Source organism: Phoenix dactylifera, chromosome 4, assembly GCF_051530095.1.
Source record: "Phoenix dactylifera cultivar Ajwa chromosome 4, Ajwa_hap1_PhDact_Kaust_v1.1, whole genome shotgun sequence".
Lineage (NCBI taxonomy): Eukaryota > Viridiplantae > Streptophyta > Magnoliopsida > Arecales > Arecaceae > Phoenix > Phoenix dactylifera.
Genome location: NC_143193.1, coordinates 33,677,753 through 33,698,324, shown reverse-complemented (window position 1 = coordinate 33,698,324; position 20,572 = coordinate 33,677,753). Strand labels below are relative to the sequence as shown.

At 47.1% G+C, this 20,572-nt stretch overlaps 33 non-coding genes and 6 pseudogenes across 33 annotated transcripts; 38 read left to right on the top strand and 1 right to left on the bottom strand.

Moving 5' to 3' along the window:
• The first annotated feature begins 205 nt into the window (after positions 1-205).
• Positions 206-324, top strand: LOC149753827 (5S ribosomal RNA). The gene has a single exon (XR_016406201.1). It is a non-coding gene; the product is annotated as a 5S ribosomal RNA (ribosomal RNA).
• A 246-nt stretch (positions 325-570) lies between these two features.
• LOC149753826 (5S ribosomal RNA) lies at positions 571-689 on the top strand. The gene has a single exon (XR_016406053.1). It is a non-coding gene; the product is annotated as a 5S ribosomal RNA (ribosomal RNA).
• Positions 690-936: 247 nt separating this feature from the next.
• Positions 937-1,055, top strand: LOC149753825 (5S ribosomal RNA). The gene has a single exon (XR_016405240.1). It is a non-coding gene; the product is annotated as a 5S ribosomal RNA (ribosomal RNA).
• A 246-nt stretch (positions 1,056-1,301) lies between these two features.
• Positions 1,302-1,420, top strand: LOC149753824 (5S ribosomal RNA; annotated as a pseudogene).
• Positions 1,421-1,666: 246 nt separating this feature from the next.
• LOC149753823 (5S ribosomal RNA) lies at positions 1,667-1,785 on the top strand. The gene has a single exon (XR_016412545.1). It is a non-coding gene; the product is annotated as a 5S ribosomal RNA (ribosomal RNA).
• A 246-nt stretch (positions 1,786-2,031) lies between these two features.
• On the top strand, positions 2,032-2,150 carry LOC149753822 (5S ribosomal RNA). The gene has a single exon (XR_016406051.1). It is a non-coding gene; the product is annotated as a 5S ribosomal RNA (ribosomal RNA).
• A 247-nt stretch (positions 2,151-2,397) lies between these two features.
• On the top strand, positions 2,398-2,516 carry LOC149753821 (5S ribosomal RNA). The gene has a single exon (XR_016401510.1). It is a non-coding gene; the product is annotated as a 5S ribosomal RNA (ribosomal RNA).
• Positions 2,517-2,762: 246 nt separating this feature from the next.
• Positions 2,763-2,881, top strand: LOC149753820 (5S ribosomal RNA). The gene has a single exon (XR_016406050.1). It is a non-coding gene; the product is annotated as a 5S ribosomal RNA (ribosomal RNA).
• Positions 2,882-3,128: 247 nt separating this feature from the next.
• On the top strand, positions 3,129-3,247 carry LOC149753819 (5S ribosomal RNA). The gene has a single exon (XR_016405238.1). It is a non-coding gene; the product is annotated as a 5S ribosomal RNA (ribosomal RNA).
• A 246-nt stretch (positions 3,248-3,493) lies between these two features.
• On the top strand, positions 3,494-3,612 carry LOC149753818 (5S ribosomal RNA; annotated as a pseudogene).
• A 246-nt stretch (positions 3,613-3,858) lies between these two features.
• Positions 3,859-3,977, top strand: LOC149753817 (5S ribosomal RNA). The gene has a single exon (XR_016412544.1). It is a non-coding gene; the product is annotated as a 5S ribosomal RNA (ribosomal RNA).
• A 246-nt stretch (positions 3,978-4,223) lies between these two features.
• On the top strand, positions 4,224-4,342 carry LOC149753816 (5S ribosomal RNA). The gene has a single exon (XR_016409016.1). It is a non-coding gene; the product is annotated as a 5S ribosomal RNA (ribosomal RNA).
• A 247-nt stretch (positions 4,343-4,589) lies between these two features.
• LOC149753815 (5S ribosomal RNA) lies at positions 4,590-4,708 on the top strand. The gene has a single exon (XR_016401508.1). It is a non-coding gene; the product is annotated as a 5S ribosomal RNA (ribosomal RNA).
• A 246-nt stretch (positions 4,709-4,954) lies between these two features.
• LOC149753814 (5S ribosomal RNA) lies at positions 4,955-5,073 on the top strand. Its single transcript, XR_016408298.1, has one exon. It is a non-coding gene; the product is annotated as a 5S ribosomal RNA (ribosomal RNA).
• Positions 5,074-5,320: 247 nt separating this feature from the next.
• Positions 5,321-5,439, top strand: LOC149753813 (5S ribosomal RNA). The gene has a single exon (XR_016408971.1). It is a non-coding gene; the product is annotated as a 5S ribosomal RNA (ribosomal RNA).
• A 246-nt stretch (positions 5,440-5,685) lies between these two features.
• On the top strand, positions 5,686-5,804 carry LOC149753812 (5S ribosomal RNA). Its single transcript, XR_016407103.1, has one exon. It is a non-coding gene; the product is annotated as a 5S ribosomal RNA (ribosomal RNA).
• Positions 5,805-6,051: 247 nt separating this feature from the next.
• Positions 6,052-6,170, top strand: LOC149753811 (5S ribosomal RNA). Its single transcript, XR_016404052.1, has one exon. It is a non-coding gene; the product is annotated as a 5S ribosomal RNA (ribosomal RNA).
• A 247-nt stretch (positions 6,171-6,417) lies between these two features.
• LOC149753810 (5S ribosomal RNA) lies at positions 6,418-6,536 on the top strand. The gene has a single exon (XR_016408166.1). It is a non-coding gene; the product is annotated as a 5S ribosomal RNA (ribosomal RNA).
• A 247-nt stretch (positions 6,537-6,783) lies between these two features.
• LOC149753809 (5S ribosomal RNA) lies at positions 6,784-6,902 on the top strand. The gene has a single exon (XR_016401507.1). It is a non-coding gene; the product is annotated as a 5S ribosomal RNA (ribosomal RNA).
• Positions 6,903-7,148: 246 nt separating this feature from the next.
• On the top strand, positions 7,149-7,267 carry LOC149753808 (5S ribosomal RNA). Its single transcript, XR_016408296.1, has one exon. It is a non-coding gene; the product is annotated as a 5S ribosomal RNA (ribosomal RNA).
• A 247-nt stretch (positions 7,268-7,514) lies between these two features.
• LOC149753807 (5S ribosomal RNA) lies at positions 7,515-7,633 on the top strand. Its single transcript, XR_016408970.1, has one exon. It is a non-coding gene; the product is annotated as a 5S ribosomal RNA (ribosomal RNA).
• A 246-nt stretch (positions 7,634-7,879) lies between these two features.
• On the top strand, positions 7,880-7,998 carry LOC149753806 (5S ribosomal RNA). Its single transcript, XR_016407102.1, has one exon. It is a non-coding gene; the product is annotated as a 5S ribosomal RNA (ribosomal RNA).
• Positions 7,999-8,245: 247 nt separating this feature from the next.
• LOC149753805 (5S ribosomal RNA) lies at positions 8,246-8,364 on the top strand. The gene has a single exon (XR_016404051.1). It is a non-coding gene; the product is annotated as a 5S ribosomal RNA (ribosomal RNA).
• A 247-nt stretch (positions 8,365-8,611) lies between these two features.
• Positions 8,612-8,730, top strand: LOC149753804 (5S ribosomal RNA). The gene has a single exon (XR_016408165.1). It is a non-coding gene; the product is annotated as a 5S ribosomal RNA (ribosomal RNA).
• Positions 8,731-8,977: 247 nt separating this feature from the next.
• Positions 8,978-9,096, top strand: LOC149753803 (5S ribosomal RNA). Its single transcript, XR_016402815.1, has one exon. It is a non-coding gene; the product is annotated as a 5S ribosomal RNA (ribosomal RNA).
• Positions 9,097-9,341: 245 nt separating this feature from the next.
• On the top strand, positions 9,342-9,460 carry LOC148703911 (5S ribosomal RNA). Its single transcript, XR_015978612.1, has one exon. It is a non-coding gene; the product is annotated as a 5S ribosomal RNA (ribosomal RNA).
• Positions 9,461-9,707: 247 nt separating this feature from the next.
• Positions 9,708-9,826, top strand: LOC148703910 (5S ribosomal RNA; annotated as a pseudogene).
• Positions 9,827-10,072: 246 nt separating this feature from the next.
• LOC148703909 (5S ribosomal RNA) lies at positions 10,073-10,191 on the top strand (annotated as a pseudogene).
• An 859-nt stretch (positions 10,192-11,050) lies between these two features.
• On the top strand, positions 11,051-11,169 carry LOC148703908 (5S ribosomal RNA; annotated as a pseudogene).
• A 247-nt stretch (positions 11,170-11,416) lies between these two features.
• LOC148703907 (5S ribosomal RNA) lies at positions 11,417-11,535 on the top strand. Its single transcript, XR_015981143.1, has one exon. It is a non-coding gene; the product is annotated as a 5S ribosomal RNA (ribosomal RNA).
• An 859-nt stretch (positions 11,536-12,394) lies between these two features.
• LOC148703906 (5S ribosomal RNA) lies at positions 12,395-12,513 on the top strand. The gene has a single exon (XR_015981131.1). It is a non-coding gene; the product is annotated as a 5S ribosomal RNA (ribosomal RNA).
• A 247-nt stretch (positions 12,514-12,760) lies between these two features.
• Positions 12,761-12,879, top strand: LOC148703905 (5S ribosomal RNA). Its single transcript, XR_015981142.1, has one exon. It is a non-coding gene; the product is annotated as a 5S ribosomal RNA (ribosomal RNA).
• Positions 12,880-13,738: 859 nt separating this feature from the next.
• On the top strand, positions 13,739-13,857 carry LOC148703904 (5S ribosomal RNA). Its single transcript, XR_015986428.1, has one exon. It is a non-coding gene; the product is annotated as a 5S ribosomal RNA (ribosomal RNA).
• A 244-nt stretch (positions 13,858-14,101) lies between these two features.
• On the top strand, positions 14,102-14,220 carry LOC148703903 (5S ribosomal RNA; annotated as a pseudogene).
• Positions 14,221-14,466: 246 nt separating this feature from the next.
• On the top strand, positions 14,467-14,585 carry LOC148703902 (5S ribosomal RNA). The gene has a single exon (XR_015981166.2). It is a non-coding gene; the product is annotated as a 5S ribosomal RNA (ribosomal RNA).
• Positions 14,586-14,832: 247 nt separating this feature from the next.
• On the top strand, positions 14,833-14,951 carry LOC120109687 (5S ribosomal RNA). Its single transcript, XR_005510495.2, has one exon. It is a non-coding gene; the product is annotated as a 5S ribosomal RNA (ribosomal RNA).
• Positions 14,952-15,197: 246 nt separating this feature from the next.
• LOC120109665 (5S ribosomal RNA) lies at positions 15,198-15,316 on the top strand. Its single transcript, XR_005510468.2, has one exon. It is a non-coding gene; the product is annotated as a 5S ribosomal RNA (ribosomal RNA).
• A 247-nt stretch (positions 15,317-15,563) lies between these two features.
• Positions 15,564-15,682, top strand: LOC120109661 (5S ribosomal RNA). The gene has a single exon (XR_005510464.3). It is a non-coding gene; the product is annotated as a 5S ribosomal RNA (ribosomal RNA).
• Positions 15,683-19,274: 3,592 nt separating this feature from the next.
• LOC149753802 (small nucleolar RNA R71) lies at positions 19,275-19,380 on the bottom strand. Its single transcript, XR_016409300.1, has one exon. It is a non-coding gene; the product is annotated as a small nucleolar RNA R71 (small nucleolar RNA).
• Positions 19,381-20,572: the final 1,192 nt, after the last annotated feature.

Here is a 20,572-nt window from a genome sequence, read left to right as displayed (position 1 = left end):
TTTTAATTTTTCGGCTTTTGGCTTTTCCACTCCGGATAATTTTTTTCCTCCGAAAATAAACTGAGTCCAGAGACTGGCGGTGCCATGCAGCATAGCGGGACCAGCGCGTTGAATCCTACGCCAGAACGGCCCCGGCGGTGCGAATGTCTCGGGCCGTCGAGACCTGCTGCTTTGTCATAAAAGGGAGTTTCGAAGGGCTTGACATGGGTGCGATCATACCAGCACTAATGCACCGGATCCCATCAGAACTCCGCAGTTATGCGTGCTTGGGCGAGAGTAGTACTAGGATGGTTGACCCCCTGGGAAGTCCTCGTGTTGCACCCCTTTTATTTTTTGCCCGCTTTTTTATTTTTTGATAATATTTATTTTTAATTTTTCGGCTTTCGGCTTTTCCTCTTCGGATAATTTTTTCCCCCGAAAATAAACTGAGTCCGAAGACTAGCGGTGCCATGCAGTATAGCGGGACCAGCGCGTTGAATCCTACGCCAGAACGGCCCCGCCGGCACGAATGTCTCGGGCCGTCGAGGTCTGCTGCTTTATCATAAAAGGAAGTTTCGAAGGGCATGTCATGGGTGCGATCATACCAGCACTAATGCACCGGATTCCATCAGAACTCCGCAGTTAAGCATGCTTGGGCGAGAGTAGTACTAGGATGGGTGACCCTCTGGGAAGTCCTCGTGTTGCACCCCTTTAATTTTTTGCCCGCTTTTTTATTTTTTGATAATATTTATTTTTAATTTTTCGGCTTTCGGCTTTTCCACTCCGGATAATTTTTTTCCTCCGAAAATAAACTGAGTTCGGAGACTGGCGGTGCCGTGCAGCATAGCGGGACCAGCGCGTTGAATTTTACGCCAGAACGGCCCCAGCGGCGCGAATGTCTCGGGCCGTCGAGACCGGCTGCTTTGTCATAAAAAGGAGTTTCGAAGGGCTTGTCATGGGTGCGATCATACCAGCACTAATGCGCCGGATCCCATCAGAACTCCGCAGTTAAGCGTGCTTGGGCGAGAGTAGTACTAGGATGGGTGACCCCCCAGGAAGTCCTCGTGTTGCACCCCTTTTATTTTTTGCCCTTTTTTTATTTTTTGATAATATTTATTTTTAATTTTTCGGCTTTTGGTTTTTCCACTTCGGATAATTTTTTTTCCACGAAAATAAACTGAGTCCGGAGACTGGCGGTGCCATGCAGCATAGCGGGACCAGCGCGTTGAATCCAACGCCAGAACGGCCCCGGCGGCGCGAATGTCTCGGGCCGTCGAGACCGGCTGCTTTGTCATAAAAAGGAGTTTCGAAGGGCTTGTCATCGGTGCGATCATACCGGCACTAATGCACCGGATCCCATCAGAACTCCGCAGTTAAGCGTGCTTGGGCGAAAGTAGCACTAGGATGGGTGACCACCTGGGAAGTCCTCGTGTTGCACCCCTTTTATTTTTTGCCCTTTTTTTATTTTTTGATAATATTTATTTTTAATTTTTTGGCTTTTGGCTTTTCCACTTCGGATAATTTTTTTTCCACGAAAATAAACTGAGTCCGGAGGCTGGCGGTGCCATGCAGCATAGCGGGACCAGCGCGTTGAATCCTACGCCAGAACGGCCCCGGCGGCAAGAATGTCTCGGGCCGTCGAGACCTGCTGCTTTGTCATAAAAGGGAGTTTCGAAGGGCTTGTCATGGGTGCGATCATACCAGCACTAATGCACCGGATCCCATCAGAACTCCGCAGTTAAGCGTGCTTGGGCGAGAGTAGTACTAGGATGGGTGACCCCATGGGAAGTCCTCGTGTTGCACCCCTTTTATTTTTTGCTCGCTTTTTCATTTTTTGATAATATTTATTTTTAATTTTTTGGATTTCGGCTTTTCCTCTTCGGATAATTTTTTCCCCCGAAAATAAACTGAGTCCGGCGACTGGCGGTGCCATGCAGCATAGCGGGACCAGCGCGTTGAATCCTACGCCAGAACGGCCCCGCCGGCGCGAATGTCTCGGGCCGTCGAGGTCTGCTGCTTTGTCATAAAAGGAAGTTTCGAAGGGCATGTCATGGGTGCGATCATACCAGCACTAATGCACCGGATTCCATCAGAACTCCGCAGTTAAGCATGCTTGGGCGAGAGTAGTACTAGGATGGGTGACCCTCTGGGAAGTCCTCGTGTTGCACCCCTTTAATTTTTTGCCCGCTTTTTTATTTTTTGATAATATTTATTTTTAATTTTTCGGCTTTTGGCTTTTCCACTCCGGATAATTTTTTTCCTCCGAAAATAAACTGAGTCCAGAGACTGGCGGTGCCATGCAGCATAGCGGGACCAGCGCGTTGAATCCTACGCCAGAACGGCCCCGGCGGTGCGAATGTCTCGGGCCGTCGAGACCTGCTGCTTTGTCATAAAAGGGAGTTTCGAAGGGCTTGACATGGGTGCGATCATACCAGCACTAATGCACCGGATCCCATCAGAACTCCGCAGTTAAGCGTGCTTGGGCGAGAGTAGTACTAGGATGGTTGACCCCCTGGGAAGTCCTCGTGTTGCACCCCTTTTATTTTTTGCCCGCTTTTTTATTTTTTGATAATATTTATTTTTAATTTTTCGGCTTTCGGCTTTTCCTCTTCGGATAATTTTTTCCCCCGAAAATAAACTGAGTCCGAAGACTAGCGGTGCCATGCAGTATAGCGGGACCAGCGCGTTGAATCCTACGCCAGAACGGCCCCGCCGGCACGAATGTCTCGGGCCGTCGAGGTCTGCTGCTTTATCATAAAAGGAAGTTTCGAAGGGCATGTCATGGGTGCGATCATACCAGCACTAATGCACCGGATTCCATCAGAACTCCGCAGTTAAGCATGCTTGGGCGAGAGTAGTACTAGGATGGGTGACCCTCTGGGAAGTCCTCGTGTTGCACCCCTTTAATTTTTTGCCCGCTTTTTTATTTTTTGATAATATTTATTTTTAATTTTTCGGCTTTTGGCTTTTCCACTCCGGATAATTTTTTTCCTCCGAAAATAAACTGAGTTCGGAGACTGGCGGTGCCGTGCAGCATAGCGGGACCAGCGCGTTGAATTTTACGCCAGAACGGCCCCAGCGGCGCGAATGTCTCGGGCCGTCGAGACCGGCTGCTTTGTCATAAAAAGGAGTTTCGAAGGGCTTGTCATGGGTGCGATCATACCAGCACTAATGCGCCGGATCCCATCAGAACTCCGCAGTTAAGCGTGCTTGGGCGAGAGTAGTACTAGGATGGGTGACCCCCCAGGAAGTCCTCGTGTTGCACCCCTTTTATTTTTTGCCCTTTTTTTATTTTTTGATAATATTTATTTTTAATTTTTCGGCTTTTGGTTTTTCCACTTCGGATAATTTTCTTTCCACGAAAATAAACTGAGTCCGGAGACTGGCGGTGCCATGCAGCATAGCGGGACCAGCGCGTTGAATCCAACGCCAGAACGGCCCCGGCGGCACGAATGTCTCGGGCCGTCGAGACCGGCTGCTTTGTCATAAAAAGGAGTTTCGAAGGGCTTGTCATCGGTGCGATCATACCGGCACTAATGCACCGGATCCCATCAGAACTCCGCAGTTAAGCGTGCTTGGGCGAAAGTAGCACTAGGATGGGTGACCACCTGGGAAGTCCTCGTGTTGCACCCCTTTTATTTTTTGCCCTTTTTTTATTTTTTGATAATATTTATTTTTAATTTTTTGGCTTTTGGCTTTTCCACTTCGGATAATTTTTTTTCCACGAAAATAAACTGAGTCCGGAGGCTGGCGGTGCCATGCAGCATAGCGGGACCAGCGCGTTGAATCCTACGCCAGAACGGCCCCGGCGGCGCGAATGTCTCGGGCCGTCGAGACCTGCTGCTTTGTCATAAAAGGGAGTTTCGAAGGGCTTGTCATGGGTGCGATCATACCAGCACTAATGCACCGGATCCCATCAGAACTCCGCAGTTAAGCGTGCTTGGGCGAGAGTAGTACTAGGATGGGTGACCCCATGGGAAGTCCTCGTGTTGCACCCCTTTTATTTTTTGCTCGCTTTTTCATTTTTTGATAATATTTATTTTTAATTTTTTGGATTTCGGCTTTTCCTCTTCGGATAATTTTTTCCCCCGAAAATAAACTGAGTCCGGCGACTGGCGGTGCCATGCAGCATAGCGGGACCAGCGCGTTGAATCCTACGCCAGAACGGCCCCGCCGGCGCGAATGTCTCGGGCCGTCGAGGTCTGCTGCTTTGTCATAAAAGGAAGTTTCGAAGGGCATGTCATGGGTGCGATCATACCAGCACTAATGCACCGGATTCCATCAGAACTCCGCAGTTAAGCATGCTTGGGCGAGAGTAGCACTAGGATGGGTGACCCTCTGGGAAGTCCTCGTGTTGCACCCCTTTAATTTTTTGCCCGCTTTTTTATTTTTTGATAATATTTATTTTTAATTTTTCGGCTTTTGGCTTTTCCACTCCGGATAATTTTTTTCCTCCGAAAATAAACTGAGTCCGGAGACTGGCGGTGCCATGCAGCATAGCGGGACCAGCGCGTTGAATCCTACGCCAGAACGGCCCCGGCGGTGCGAATGTCTCGGGCCGTCGAGACCTGCTGCTTTGTCATAAAAGGGAGTTTCGAAGGGCTTGACATGGGTGCGATCATACCAGCACTAATGCACCGGATCCCATCAGAACTCCGCAGTTAAGCGTGCTTGGGCGAGAGTAGTACTAGGATGGTTGACCCCCTGGGAAGTCCTCGTGTTGCACCCCTTTTATTTTTTGCCCGCTTTTTTATTTTTTGATAATATTTATTTTTAATTTTTCGGCTTTCGGCTTTTCCTCTTCGGATAATTTTTTCCCCCGAAAATAAACTGAGTCCGGAGACTGGCGGTGCCATGCAACATAGCGGGACCAGCGCGTTGAATCCTACGCCAGAACGGCCCCGCCGGCGCGAATGTCTCGGGCCGTCGAGGTCTGCTGCTTTGTCATAAAAGGAAGTTTCGAAGGGCATGTCATGGGTGCGATCATACCAGCACTAATGCAACGGATTCCATCAGAACTCCGCAGTTAAGCATGCTTGGGCGAGAGTAGTACTAGGATGGGTGACCCTCTGGGAAGTCCTCGTGTTGCACCCCTTTAATTTTTTGCCCGCTTTTTTATTTTTTGATAATATTTATTTTTAATTTTTCGGCTTTTGGCTTTTCCACTCCGGATAATTTTTTTCCTCCAAAAATAAACTGAGTTCGGAGACTGGCGGTGCCATGCAGCATAGCGGGACCAGCGCGTTGAATTTTACGCCAGAACGGCCCCGGCGGCGCGAATGTCTAGGGCCGTCGAGACCGGCTGCTTTGTCATAAAAGGGAGTTTCGAAGGGCTTGTCATGGGTGCGATCATACCAGCACTAATGCGCCGGATCCCATCAGAACTCCGCAGTAAAGCGTGCTTGGGCGAGAGTAGTACTAGGATGGGTGACCCCCCAGGAAGTCCTCGTGGTGCACCCCTTTTATTTTTTGCCCTTTCTTTATTTTTTGATAATATTTATTTTTAATTTTTCGGCTTTTGGCTTTTCCACTTCGGATAATTTTTTTTCCACGAAAATAAACTGAGTTCGGAGACTGGCGGTGCCATGCAGCATAGCGGGACCAGCGCGTTGAATCCTACGCCAGAACGGCCCCGGCGGCGCGAATGTCTCGGGCCGTCGATACCGGCTGCTTTGTCATAAAAGGGAGTTTCGAAGGGCTTGTCATGGGTGCGATCATACCGGCACTAATGCACCGGATCCCATCAGAACTCCGCAGTTAAGCGTGCTTGGGCGAGAGTAGCACTAGGATGGGTGACCACCTAGGAAGTTCTCGTGTTGCGCCCCTTTTATTTTTTGCCCGTTTTTTTATTTTTTGATAATATTTATTTTTAATTTTTCGGCTTTTGGCTTTTCCTCTTCGGATAATTTTTTTCCTCCGAAAATAAACTGAGTCCGGAGACTGGCGGTGCCATGCAGCATAGCGGGGCCAGCGCATTGAATCCTACGCCAGAACGCCCCCGGCGGCGCGAATGTCTCGGGCCGTCGAGACCGGCTGCTTTGTCATAAAAGGGAGTTTCGAAGGGCTTGTCATGGGTGCGATCATACCAGCACTAATGCACCGGATCCCATCAGAACTCCGCAGTTAAGCGTGCTTGGGCGAGAGTAGCACTAGGATGGGTGACCACCTGGGAAGTCCTCGTGTTGCACCCCTTTTATTTTTTGCCCTTTTTTTTATTTTTTGATAATATTTGTTTTTAATTTTTCGGCTTTTGGCTTTTCCTCTTCGGATTATTTTTTTCCTCTGAAAATAAACTGAGTCCGGAGACTGGCGGTGCCATGCAGCATAGCGGGACCAGCGTGTTGAATTCTACGCTAGAACGGCCCCGGCGGCGCGAATGTCTCGGGCCGTCGAGACCGGCTGCTTTGTCATAAAAAGGAGTTTCGAAGGGCTTGTCATGGGTGCGATCATACCAGTACTAATGCGCCGGATCACATCAGAACTCCGCAGTTAAGCGTGCTTGGGCGAGAGTAGTACTAGGATGGGTGACCCCCCAGGAAGTCCTCGTGTTGCACCCCTTTTATTTTTTGCCCTTTTTTTATTTTTTGATAATATTTATTTTTAATTTTTTGGCTTTTGGCTTTTTCCACTTCGGATAATTTTTTTTCCACGAAAATAAACTGAGTCCGGAGACTGGCGGTGCCATGCAGCATAGCGGGACCAGCGCGTTGAATCCTACGCCAGAACGGCCCCGGCGGTGCGAATGTCTCGGGCCGTCGAGACCTGCTGCTTTGTCATAAAAGGGAGTTTCGAAGGGCTTGACATGGGTGCGATCATACCAGCACTAATGCACCGGATCCCATCAGAACTCCGCAGTTAAGCGTGCTTGGGCGAGAGTAGTACTAGGATGGTTGACCCCCTGGGAAGTCCTCGTGTTGCACCCCTTTTATTTTTTGCCCGCTTTTTTATTTTTTGATAATATTTATTTTTAATTTTTCGGCTTTCGGCTTTTCCTCTTCGGATAATTTTTTCCCCCGAAAATAAACTGAGTCCGGAGACTGGCGGTGCCATGCAACATAGCGGGACCAGCGCGTTGAATCCTACGCCAGAACGGCCCCGCCGGCGCGAATGTCTCGGGCCGTCGAGGTCTGCTGCTTTGTCATAAAAGGAAGTTTCGAAGGGCATGTCATGGGTGCGATCATACCAGCACTAATGCAACGGATTCCATCAGAACTCCGCAGTTAAGCATGCTTGGGCGAGAGTAGTACTAGGATGGGTGACCCTCTGGGAAGTCCTCGTGTTGCACCCCTTTAATTTTTTGCCCGCTTTTTTATTTTTTGATAATATTTATTTTTAATTTTTCGGCTTTTGGCTTTTCCACTCCGGATAATTTTTTTCCTCCAAAAATAAACTGAGTTCGGAGACTGGCGGTGCCATGCAGCATAGCGGGACCAGCGCGTTGAATTTTACGCCAGAACGGCCCCGGCGGCGCGAATGTCTAGGGCCGTCGAGACCGGCTGCTTTGTCATAAAAGGGAGTTTCGAAGGGCTTGTCATGGGTGCGATCATACCAGCACTAATGCGCCGGATCCCATCAGAACTCCGCAGTAAAGCGTGCTTGGGCGAGAGTAGTACTAGGATGGGTGACCCCCCAGGAAGTCCTCGTGGTGCACCCCTTTTATTTTTTGCCCTTTCTTTATTTTTTGATAATATTTATTTTTAATTTTTCGGCTTTTGGCTTTTCCACTTCGGATAATTTTTTTTCCACGAAAATAAACTGAGTTCGGAGACTGGCGGTGCCATGCAGCATAGCGGGACCAGCGCGTTGAATCCTACGCCAGAACGGCCCCGGCGGCGCGAATGTCTCGGGCCGTCGATACCGGCTGCTTTGTCATAAAAGGGAGTTTCGAAGGGCTTGTCATGGGTGCGATCATACCGGCACTAATGCACCGGATCCCATCAGAACTCCGCAGTTAAGCGTGCTTGGGCGAGAGTAGCACTAGGATGGGTGACCACCTAGGAAGTTCTCGTGTTGCGCCCCTTTTATTTTTTGCCCGTTTTTTTATTTTTTGATAATATTTATTTTTAATTTTTCGGCTTTTGGCTTTTCCTCTTCGGATAATTTTTTTCCTCCGAAAATAAACTGAGTCCGGAGACTGGCGGTGCCATGCAGCATAGCGGGGCCAGCGCATTGAATCCTACGCCAGAACGCCCCCGGCGGCGCGAATGTCTCGGGCCGTCGAGACCGGCTGCTTTGTCATAAAAGGGAGTTTCGAAGGGCTTGTCATGGGTGCGATCATACCAGCACTAATGCACCGGATCCCATCAGAACTCCGCAGTTAAGCGTGCTTGGGCGAGAGTAGCACTAGGATGGGTGACCACCTGGGAAGTCCTCGTGTTGCACCCCTTTTATTTTTTGCCCTTTTTTTTATTTTTTGATAATATTTGTTTTTAATTTTTCGGCTTTTGGCTTTTCCTCTTCGGATTATTTTTTTCCTCTGAAAATAAACTGAGTCCGGAGACTGGCGGTGCCATGCAGCATAGCGGGACCAGCGTGTTGAATTCTACGCTAGAACGGCCCCGGCGGCGCGAATGTCTCGGGCCGTCGAGACCGGCTGCTTTGTCATAAAAAGGAGTTTCGAAGGGCTTGTCATGGGTGCGATCATACCAGTACTAATGCGCCGGATCACATCAGAACTCCGCAGTTAAGCGTGCTTGGGCGAGAGTAGTACTAGGATGGGTGACCCCCCAGGAAGTCCTCGTGTTGCACCCCTTTTATTTTTTGCCCTTTTTTTATTTTTTGATAATATTTATTTTTAATTTTTTGGCTTTTGGCTTTTTCCACTTCGGATAATTTTTTTTCCACGAAAATAAACTGAGTCCGGAGACTGGCGGTGCCATGCAGCATAGCGGGACCAGCGCGTTGAATCCTACGCCAGAACGGCCCCGGCGGCGCGAATGTCTCGGGCCGTCGAGGTCTGCTGCTTTGTCATAAAAGGGAGTTTCGAAGGGCTTGTCATTGGTGCAATCATACCAGCACTAATGCACCGGATCCCATCAGAACTCCGCAGTTAAGCGTGCTTGGGCGAGAGTAGTACTTGGATGGGTGACCCCCTGGGAAGTCCTCGTGTTGCACCCCTTTTATTTTTTGCCCGCTTTTTTTTTTTGATAATATTTATTTTTAATTTGCCGGCTTTTGGCTTTTAATCTTCGGATAATTTTTTTACCCCGAAAATAAACTGAGTCCGGAGACTGGCAGTGCCATGCAGCATAGCGGGACCAGCGCGTCGAATCCTACGGCACAATGGCCCCGCCGGCGCGAATGTCTCGAGCCGTCGAGGTCTGCTGCTTTGTCATAAAAGGGAGTTTCAAAGGGCATGTCATGGGTGCGATCATACCAGCACTAATGCACCGGATCCCATCAGAACTCCGCAGTTAAGCGTGCTTGGGCGAGAGTAGTACTAGGATGGGTGACCCCGTGGAAAGTCCTTGTGTTGCACCCCTTTTATTTTTTGCCCGCTTTTTTATTTTTTGATAATATTTATTTTTAATTTTTCGGCTTTTGGCTTTTCCTCTTCGGATAATTTTTTTCCCCCGAAAATAAACCGAGTCCGGAGACTGGCGGTGCCATGCAGCATAGTGGGACCAGCGCGTTGAATCGTACGCCAGAACGGCCCAGGCGGCGCGAATGTCTCGGGCCGTCGAGACCGGCCGCTTTGTCATAAAAAGGAGTTTCGAATGGCTTGTCATGGGTGCGATCATACCAGCACTAATGCGCCGGATCCCATCAGAACTCCGCAGTTAAGCGTGCTTGGGCGAGAGTAGCACTAGGATGGGTGACCACCTAGGAAGTCCTCATGTTGCGCCCCTTTTATTTTTTGCCCTTTTTTTATTTTTTGATAATATTTATTTTTAATTTTTCGGCTTTTGGCTTTTCCTCTTCGGATAATTTTTTTCCTCCGAAAATAAACTGAGTCCGGAGACTGGCGGTGCCATGCAGCATAGCGGGACCAGCGCGTTGAATCCTACGCCAGAACGGCCCCGGCGGCGCGAATGTCTCGTGCCGTCGAGACCGGCTGCTTTGTCATAAAAGGGAGTTTCGAAGGGCTTGTCATGGGTCCGATCGTACCAGCACTAATGCACCGGATCCCATCAGAACTCCGCAGTTAAGCGTGCTTGGGCGAGAGTAGCACTAGGATGGGTGACCACCTGGGAAGTCCTCGTGTTGCACCCCTTTTATTTATTGCCCGTTTTTTTATTTTTTGATAATATTTATTTTTAATTTTTCGGCTTTTGGCTTTTCCTCTTCGGATAATTTTTTTCCTTCGAAAATAAACTGAGTCCGGAGACTGGTGGTGCCATGCAGCATAGTGGGACCAGCGCGTTGAATCCTACGCCAGAACGGCCCCGGCGGTGCGAATGTCTCGGGCCGTCGAGACCTGCTGCTTTGTCATAAAAGGGAGTTTCGAAGGGCTTGTCATGGGTGCGATCATGACCCCTTGGGAAGTCCTCGTGTAGCACCCCTGTTATTTTTTGCCCGCTTTTTTATTTTATGATAATATTTATTTTTAATTTTTCGGCTTTTGGCTTTTCTCTCCGGATAATTTTTTCCCTCCGAAAATAAACTAAGTCCGGAGACTCGCGGTGCCATGCAGCATAGCGGCACCAGCGCGTTGAATCCTACGCCAGAACGCAGCCGGCGGCGTGCATGTCTCGGGCCGTCGAGGTCTGCTGCTTTGTTATAAAAGGGTGTTTCGAAGGGTATGTCATGGGTGAAATCATACCAGCACTAATGCACCGGATCCCATCAAAACTCCGCAGTTAAGCGTGCTTGCGTGTTGCACCCTTTTAATTTTTTGCCCGCTTTTTTATTTTATGATAATATTTATTTTTAATTTTTCGGTCTTTTGGCTTTTCTCTCTGGATAATTTTTTTCTCCGAAAATAAACTGAGTCCGGAGACTGGCGGTGCCATGCAGCATAGCGGGACCAGCGCGTTGAATCCTGCGCCAGAACAGCCCCGGCGGCGCGAATGTCTCGGGCCGTCGAGATCTGCTGCTTTGTTATAAAAGTGAGTTTCGAAGGGTACGTCATGGGTGCGATCATACCAGCACTAATGCACCGGATCCCATTAGAACCCAGCAGTTAAGCGTGCTTGGGCGAGAGTAGTACTAGGATGGGTGACCCCCTGGGAAGTCCTCGTGCTGCACCCCTTTTATTTTTTGCCCGCATTTTTATTTTTTGATAATATTTATTTTTAATTTTTTCGCTTTTGGCTTTTCCTCTCCGGATAATTTTTTTTCTCCGAAAATAAACTGAGTCTGGAGACTAGCGGTGCCATGCAGCATAGCGGGACCAGCGCGTTGAATCCTGCGCCAAAACGGCCCCGGCGGCACGAATGTCTCGGGCCGTCGAGGTCTGCTGCTTTCTCATAAAAAGGAGTTTCGAAGGGCATGTTATGGGTGCGATCATACCAGCACTAATGCACCGGATCCCATCAGAACTCCGCAGTTAAGCGTGCTTGGGCGAGAGTAGTACTAGGATGGGTGACCCCCTGGAAAGTCCTCGTGTTCCACCCCTTTTATTTTTCGCTCGCTTTTTTATTTTTTGATAATATTTATTTTTAATTGTTCGGCTTTTGGCTTTTCCTCTCCGAATAATTTTTTTCCTCCAAAAATAAACTGAATCCGGAGACTGGCGGTGCCATGCAGCATAGCGGGACCAGCGCGTTGAATCCTACGCTAGAACGGCCCCGGCGGCGCGAATGACTCAGGCCGTCGACGTCTGCTGCTTTGTTATAAAAGAGAGTTTCGAAGGGTATGTCATGGGTGCGATCATGACCCCCTGGCAAGTCCTCGTGTAGCACCCCTGTTATTTTTTGCCCGCTTTTTTATTTTATGATAATATTTATTTTTAATTTTTCGGCTTTTGGCTTTTCTCTCCGGATAATTTTTTTCCTCCGAAAATAAACTAAGTCCGGAGACTGGCGGTGCCATGCAGCATAGCGGCACCAGCGCGTTGAATCCTACGCCAGAACGCAGCCGGCGGCGTGCATGTCGCGGGCCGTCGAGGTCTGCTGCTTTGTTATAAAAGGGTGTTTCGATGGGTATGTCATGGGTGCAATCATACCAGCACTAATGCACCGGATCCCATCAAAACTCCGCAGTTAAGCGTGCTTGCGTATTGCACCCTTTTAATTTTTTGCCCGCTTTTTTACTTTATGATAATATTTATTTTTAATTTTTCGGTCTTTTGGCTTTTCTCTCTGGATAATTTTTTTCTCAGAAAATAAACTGAGTCCGGAGAATGGCGGTGCCATGCAGCATAGCGGGACCAGCGCATTGAATCCTACGCCAGAACGGCCCCGGCGGCGCGAATGTCTCGGGCCGTCGAGGTCTGCTGCTTTGTCATAAAAGGGAGTTTCGAAGGGCTTGTCATGGGTGCGATCATACCAGCACTAATGCACCGGATCCCATCAGAACTCCGCCGTTAAGCGTGCTTGGGCGAGAGTAGCACTAGGATGGGTGACCACCTGGGAAGTCCTCGTGTTGCGCTCCTTTTATTTTTTGCCCCTTTTTTTATTTTTTGATAATATTTATTTTTAATTTTTCGGCTTTTGGCTTTTCCTCTCCGGATAATTTTTTTTCTCCGAAAATAAACTGAGTCCGGAGACTAGCGGTGCCATGCAGCATAGCGGGACCAGCGCGTTGAATCCTGCGCCAGAACGGCCCCGGCGGCACGAATGTCTCGGGCCGTCGAGGTCTGCTGCTTTGTCATAAAAAGGAGTTTCGAAGGGCAAGTCATGGGTGCGATCATACCAGCACTAATGCACCGGATCCCATCAGAACTCCGCAGTTAAGCGTGCTTGGGCGAGAGTAGTACTAGGATGGGTGACCCCCTGGAAAGTCCTCGTGTTCCACCCCTTTTATTTTTCGCTCGCTTTTTTATTTTTTGATAATATTTATTTTTAATTGTTCGGCTTTTGGCTTTTCCTCTCCGATTAATTTTTTTCCTCCGAAAATAAACTGAATCCGGAGACTGGCGGTGCCATGCAGCATAGCGGGACCAGCGCGTTGAATCCTACGCTAGAACGGCCCCGGCGGCGCGAATGACTCGGGCCGTCGAGGTCTGCTGCTTTGTTATAAAAGAGAGTTTCGAAGGGTATGTCATGGGTGCGATCATGACCCCCTGGCAAGTCCTCGTGTAGCACCCCTGTTATTTTTTGCCCGCTTTTTTATTTTATGATAATATTTATTTTTAATTTTTCGGCTTTTGGCTTTTCTCTCCGGATAATTTTTTTTCTCCGAAAATAAACTAAGTCCGGAGACTGGCGGTGCCATGCAGCATAGCGGCACCAGCGCGTTGAATCCTACGCCAGAACGCAGCCGGCGGCGTGCATGTCTCGGGCCGTCGAGGTCTGCTGCTTTGTTATAAAAGGGTGTTTCGAAGGGTATGTCTTGGGTGCAATCATACCAGCACTAATGCACCGGATCCCATCAAAACTCTGCAGTTGAGCGTGCTTGCGTATTGCACCCTTTTAATCTTTTGCCCGCTTTTTTATTTTATGATAATATTTATTTTTAATTTTTCGGTCTTTTGGCTTTTCTCTCTGGATAATTTTTTTCTCAGAAAATAAACTGAGTCCGGAGACTGGCGGTGCCATGCAGCATAGCGGGACCAGCGCGTTGAATCCTACGCCAGAACGGCCCCGGCGGCGCGAATGTCTCGGGCCGTCGAGGTCTGCTGCTTTGTCATAAAAGGGAGTTTCGAAGGGCTTGTCATGGGTGCAATCATACCAGCACTAATGCACCGGATCCCATCAGAACTCCGCAGTTAAGCATGCTTGGGCGGGAGTAGTACTAGGATGGGTGACCCCCTGGGAAGTCCTCGTGTTGCACCCCTTTTATTTTTTGCCCGCTTTTTTATTTTTTGGTAATATTTATTTTTAATTTTTCGGCTTTTGGCTTTTCCTCTTCGGATAATTTTTTTCCCCCGAAAATAAACTGAGTCCGGAGACTGGCGGTGCCATGCAGCATAGCGGGACCAGCGCGTTGAATCCTACGCCAGAACGGCCCCGGCGGCGCAAATGTCTCGGGCCGTCGAGGTCTGCTGCTTTGTCATAAAAGGGAGTTTCGAAGGGCTCATGGGTGCGATCAAACCAGCACTAATGCACCGGATGCCATCAGAACTCCGCAGTTAAGCGTGCTTGGGCGAGAGTAGCACTAGGATGGGTGACCACCTGGGAAGTCCTCGTGTTGCGCCCCTTTTATTTTTTGCCCTTTTTTTATTTTTTGATAATATTTATTTTTAATTTTTCGGCTTTTGGCTTTTCCTCTTCGGATAATTTTTTTTCTCCGAAAATAAACTGAGTCCGGAGACTGGCGGTGCCATGCAGCATAGCGGGACCAGCGCGTTGAATCCTACGCCAGAACGGCCCCGGCGGCGCGAATGTCTCGGGCCGTCGAGACCGGCTGCTTTGTCATAAAAGGGAGTTTCGAAGGGCTTGTCATGGGTGCGATCATACCAGCACTAATGCACCGGATCCCATCAGAACTCTGCAGTTAAGCGTGCTTGGGCGAGAGTAGCACTAGGATGGGTGACCACCTGGGAAGTCCTCGTGTTGCACCCCTTTTATTTTTTGCCCGTTTTTTTATTTTTTGATAATATTTGTTTTTAATTTTTCGGCTTTTGGCTTTTCCTCTTCGGATAATTTTTTTCCTCCGAAAATAAACTGAGTCCGGAGACTGGCGGTGCCATGCAGCATAGCGGGACCAGCGCGTTGAATTCTACGCCAGAACGGCCCCGGCGGCGCGAATGTCTCGGGCCGTCGAGACCGGCTGCTTTGTCATAAAATGGTGTTTCGAAGGGCTTGTCATGGGTGCGATCATACCAGCACTAATGCGCCGGATCACATCAGAACTCCGCAGTTAAGCGTGCTTGGGCGAGAGTAGTACTAGGATGGGTGACCCCCCAGGAAGTCCTCGTGTTGCACCCCTTTTATTTTTTGCCCTTTTTTTATTTTTTGATAATATTTATTTTTAATTTTTCGGCTTTTGGCTTTTCCACTTCGGATAATTTTTTTTCCACGAAAATAAACTGAGTCCGGAGACTGGCGGTGCCATGCAGCATAGCGGGACCAGCGCGTTGAATCCTACGCCAGAACGGCCCCGGCGACGCGAATGTCTCGGGCCGTCGAGGTCTGCTGCTTTGTCATAAAAGGGAGTTTCGAAGGGCTTGTCATGGGTGCAATCATACCAGCACTAATGCACCGGATCCCATCAGAACTCCGCAGTTAAGCGTGCTTGGGCGAGAGTAGTACTAGGATGGGTGACCTCCTGGGAAGTCCTCGTGTTGCACCCCTTTTATTTTTTGCCCGCTTTTTTATTTTTTGATAATATTTATTTTTAATTTGCCGGCTTTTGGCTTTTCTTCTTCGGATAATTTTTTTCCCCCGAAAATAAACTGAGTCCGGAGACTGGCAGTGCCATGCAGCATAGCGGTAGCAGCGCGTTGAATCCTACGGCACAACGGCCCCGCCGGCGCGAATGTCTCGAGCCGTCGAGGTCTGCTGCTTTGTTATAAAAGGAAGTTTCGAAGGGTATGTCATGGGTGCGATCATACCAGCACTAACGCACCGGATCCCATCAGAACTCCGCAGTTAAGCATGCTTGGGCGAGAGTAGTACTATGATGGGTGACCCCCTTGGAAGTCCTCGTGTTGCACCCATTTTATTTTTTGCCCGCTTTTTTATTTTTTGATAATATTTATTTTTAATTTTTCGGCTTTTGGCCTTTCCGCTCCGGATAATTTTTTTCCTCTGAAAATAAACTGAGTCCGGATACTGGAGTTGCCATGCAGCATAGCGGGACCAGCGCATTGAATCTGATAAGTGCTTAATAATTTATAATTTAGTTACCTTTCCATAGCACTTATCAATATTTTTAAACTGATAAATACATATTTTACCATGAAATTGAACAAATATTGAACTAAGTTTAAAATGTGGTAATTATTCTCTTAAACTAGATTCTGAACTTGTCTCTCTCTTAATTGCAATCTTTCATGAAAACTATAGAAAAAACATATAAGGAGATTGTGTTGACCCGGCTAAGGTTATAATTAAATGGGCTTTGGTCTTGATTAGATTAAAAGTTATAATTGTATAGAAAAATATTTGATTAACCCTCTTATTAAGTCACGGTCCTGCTTTTAGCCTTGTTGAGTCCGGTCTGAAGCAGTTTAGCAAAAATTAAATTTAAACGACATTGGGCTCGAGAGTAAGTTCAAACAAATCAACGATCATGGCCCACCTCAAACCCAAAGTCAATTCCCAACCAATTCATTACCTGCCTTCATATAAAATTGATAAATTTAAAACAAGAAAAAAAAATAATGAGAAGAATCACTGAAAACACTGTTCATATGAACAGTATCCCGTGAAAACACTGTTCATATGAACAGTGTTACAAAAAAAATATATGATAACAAATGAGTTCACTGTTTATCTTCTTCCCCCCCTCCCCCGCAGTGCATCACGGCCGAGATTCCCGTCGATTCTCCCGTTCCAGCCACGAGATGGCGTCGCCTAAGAAATCCTCCATGCGGTGCGGCCAACCTCCCGTTCCTCCGCCTGCGCCTCCGCCTCCGCCTCCGCACAGCAGCCATTCGGAGCGATCAGCACCACCGCAATCAGCCGCGTGCCCACCGTGCCCGTGCGGTCGACTCTTCCCAGCAGCGGAGATCCAGCCCCTTCGCCATCACAGCCCGCGTCTTCTCCTCCGAGATCAACGATCCACTCCTAGCAGTCAAAATCCCAGCATCTCCGCCTCTTCCTCCGCCGGTGATGCAGCCCGCAGCCGAGATCTAGCTCCGCCATCAACCGCGTGCGTTCCGAGCCGCATCAAGAGCCCAGCCTTCTTTCCGTGATCCCAGCTTCCACCACGGCCGAGATCGGCTCCTTCCATGGATCACTCTTCAATGACCTCCTCCCGCACCAACCGAGCCGTGCGTTGGATCAACAATCAGACCGTGAATCCCCAGCTCCTCTCCGTGATCCCAGCCTCCTCCGCGTCCGGGCATCCCGTGATCTCACATCCGCATCTCCAGCGCGCTCTCAGTGGATCCATCAAGGGGGAGAATGGGTATAAAGAGGGTGGCCATCGGCTTGGAAAGGGGGGAGCTCGGTTGAGGAAAAACAGGGGAGACCCTGTTTCGGTGAAGAGAAGAAGAGAGCCGAACCAGAGAAAAGAAATAAAAAAAAGGAGAGAGAAGGGGGGAAAGAGAATATTTTGTGGCATTTTGGGAAGAATGAGAGGGGAAGACTTTCATTTGAAGATGGAAGGACATCCGGCCACCATGCTCGGCTAAACGTCTAGTCTAGGGCTGGATGAAGCCCTAGCAATGTATCAGGGGCATTGTAGTTCTTATTTTTTTTTATTATTTTGGAGCTTGTTTAAATTCTTATTTTCAATGAAATATTTCTTTATGATATTTAAATTTCGAGCATGCTAGTTACTAATCATGTTTGCTAAAGTAGTCTAAGATGATCCATGCCTAGAAAGATGAAGTGTGCTGCATCCTAGATTAGCATACTTAGGTAGACACTTCATGCTACACCGAAGATGGATCTTCCTAACACTCTTTATGCTTTTATTTTAAAAGGCTTGTAGCCAAAATTGCATGCCTCTCCAAAAGACAAAAATTAAGAACAGAATCCTTGATGCAATGCTATGTGGTGGATTCCAAACCCTAGATCTATTTACTCTGATAAATTCCAATCCGTACTTATAGTTTAATTTAGTTAAATCAAGTTGGCAAATCCTTCTTTTTGATTTATTTTTAAAAGAAAAATAACTTATTCTTCAATCCCTGTGGACCGACACCCATATTCACTATCCTACAGGATACGTGCTATTGCGTGGTTTATTTTTGAAATTGAAATAACCGATCAATTTTTGGCGCCGTTGCCGGGGATTGCTAGCATAGTTATTTTTTCTATAATTAAAAAAAAATTAATTAATTAAAAAAAAACTTTCAAAAAAAAATATATATATCTAAAATAAAATAAAAAAATTATTTTCTATTATTGTTACTTTTCTTATCTCCTTTTTCTCTTCTACTAAATTTTTTTTTAATTTTTCTTTTGGTCATATTTGATCAGGAATCGAAGAGGAGATCTGGGTTATCAAAAAGGAATACTTTAGAGGTTTGTTTAAAAAATTTTAAATTGCTGGAAAAATTTCCTTTGGTAACCTCTAAACCTTTCTTATTTAAATTAATTATTAGCTTGAAATTTTGTGGTGATTGTTTGATTTTAATTTCAGCAAAAGTGTGAATGCATGCTTGATACACATACACAAATTAATCCGCACATAGTAAGGGCAATTACCCCAACAAGATAAGAGCCGGATTTCATCACCAGATTCTTGCCCAACTTAGGTGAACTCAATCTCACATAGTGTCACTTTAATTAAAATCAATTAGACGTTGGCTCCTAGGGACATTCGAGCTCAATAGGACGAAGATCACCGAAAGTTGCACCAATTTCGCTTTGTGGCTTAGTTGATGTCTAGGCAAGCTTTGTCCCTATAGGGAGACAGTTCATCTGTTCGAGGCAAGTGGGTTTTAAGTGGGACCTTTGCGAACGCATCGTGACCCCTCCACTTACCTGGGAGCTTACCTAGTCAACTCGGTTCATTAGACCGGATTGGAGGCTTAGGTGCCCTCTTCAAACCAGTTAGGAGCTGTCTAGTGATTTTAGGACAAAGACTAAGATTGATATGTTTTTCTCTTTTATTGCATGCTTGATTGATCGAGGACTAGTGTATGCAAGGTAGTCGTTCTAGAGTACGAAACCTATTACCCTTTGACCCTGAAATAGAATGAACCCTTAGGAACATTCGAGCTAAGATCAAAACATTAGGATCATCCCCACCTCTTAAGATGGCTGAAGAACAACCCAAACTCCTGAGAGAGTACTTTACTCCCACCATTTACACTTCCCCATCTTGCATTCAATTACCTGAAGTAGCAGCGGTACAATATGAAATAAAGTCTAGTGTGATCCAAATGCTCCCATCTTTTTATGGGCTCACCAATGAAGACCCATATAAACACCTAGATGAATTCCTTGAGATTTGCACCACTGTCAAGATTCAGAACTTCACTGATGATGCTCTGAAACTTAGATTATTTCCCTTCTCCCTTAAAGATAGAGCCAAACAATGGCTGAATTCTTTAGAAACTAACTCAATTCGTTCTTGGGATCAAATGCAACAAGAATTCCTTAAAAAATACTTTTCCATAGGAAGAACGAACCAGTTTAGACGTGCCATTACAAGCTTCTCCCAAACTGAGGGAGAAGAATTTCATGAAACTTGGGAGAGATTTCGAGACCTAATCCGTAAATGCCCTCATCATCAAATACCTAAGTGGCAGCTAGTGCAATGTTTCTATGACGGATTGACTGAACGAAACTGTCAGATGATTGATGCCGCATGCGGGGGGACTTTCATGCTTCGAAATGAGCATGAAGCATGGCAACTATTTGAAAATCTTAATGAAAACTCCCTCCACCATGCTTCATGTTCTCGTCAAGCACCCCTGAATTTTCAAAGAAAAGGGGCCATTTGTGAAATAAGTCATTCTATGGACCTGTCTAGCAAGGTAGATGCATTGTCCCATAAGATTGACCAACTGATGATAGGGGGGCATTACATGAACTCTTCCCAAGCACAAGTGTGTACTATTTGTTCTAGCCCATCCCACCCTATTCATGAGTGCCCCTCAGCGCCCCAATTCCCCGAACTCGTGCAAGAACACATCAATGCTGCTCAAACATAGCCCAGACCGGGTAATCACCCATTTTCCAATACATATAATCCGGGATGGCGAAATCATCCAAATTTCTCTTAGAAGCAGTAAGCTTCGACCACAGCCCAACCCTATTCCCAAAATTTTCAAAATCCTCAGAATTTTCAAACCCCACAAAATATTCATCCCTACCGTCCCACGATTCAATTTCAACACACTCCTCCTCCATCCCAAAGAAACACAGCCTTTGAGGAGAAAGTGTTGAACGCCCTTCAAGGTTTGGAAACCATTACACAATTGGTGCACTCTCACACGCAATCCATCGCCAAGCTAGAATCCCAAATGGGGCAACTAGCTAATGCACTGAACAAGCGAGAGGAAGAAAAGCTTCCAAGCCAACCACTAAGTAATCCTAGGGGACAATATATGACTCAAGAAAATCAATTAAATGCAATTCATCATGAATAAGCCAATGCTTTGACTACCCTAAGGAGTGGATGTGTAGTAGACAATAAGATTGGGGAAGATAATAATAAGGAAGATGAAGAAGAGGATAGACATATGTCAAATAAAAATCTAAAACCTTCTTCTTCTTCAGCTAGTCCACCTTCTGCCAAAACTCACACCCCAAAGGCTCCATTTCCTGAAGCTCTTAATTCACCCTCTCCCTTTGGCAAGAAGGGAACTTCACTAGAGGAGATGATGGAGGTTTTCAAACAAGTGAAAATCAACCTTCCGCTTCTTGATGCTATTAGACAAGTTCTCTCCTATGCCAAATTTCTCAAAGACCTTTGTACACAAAAG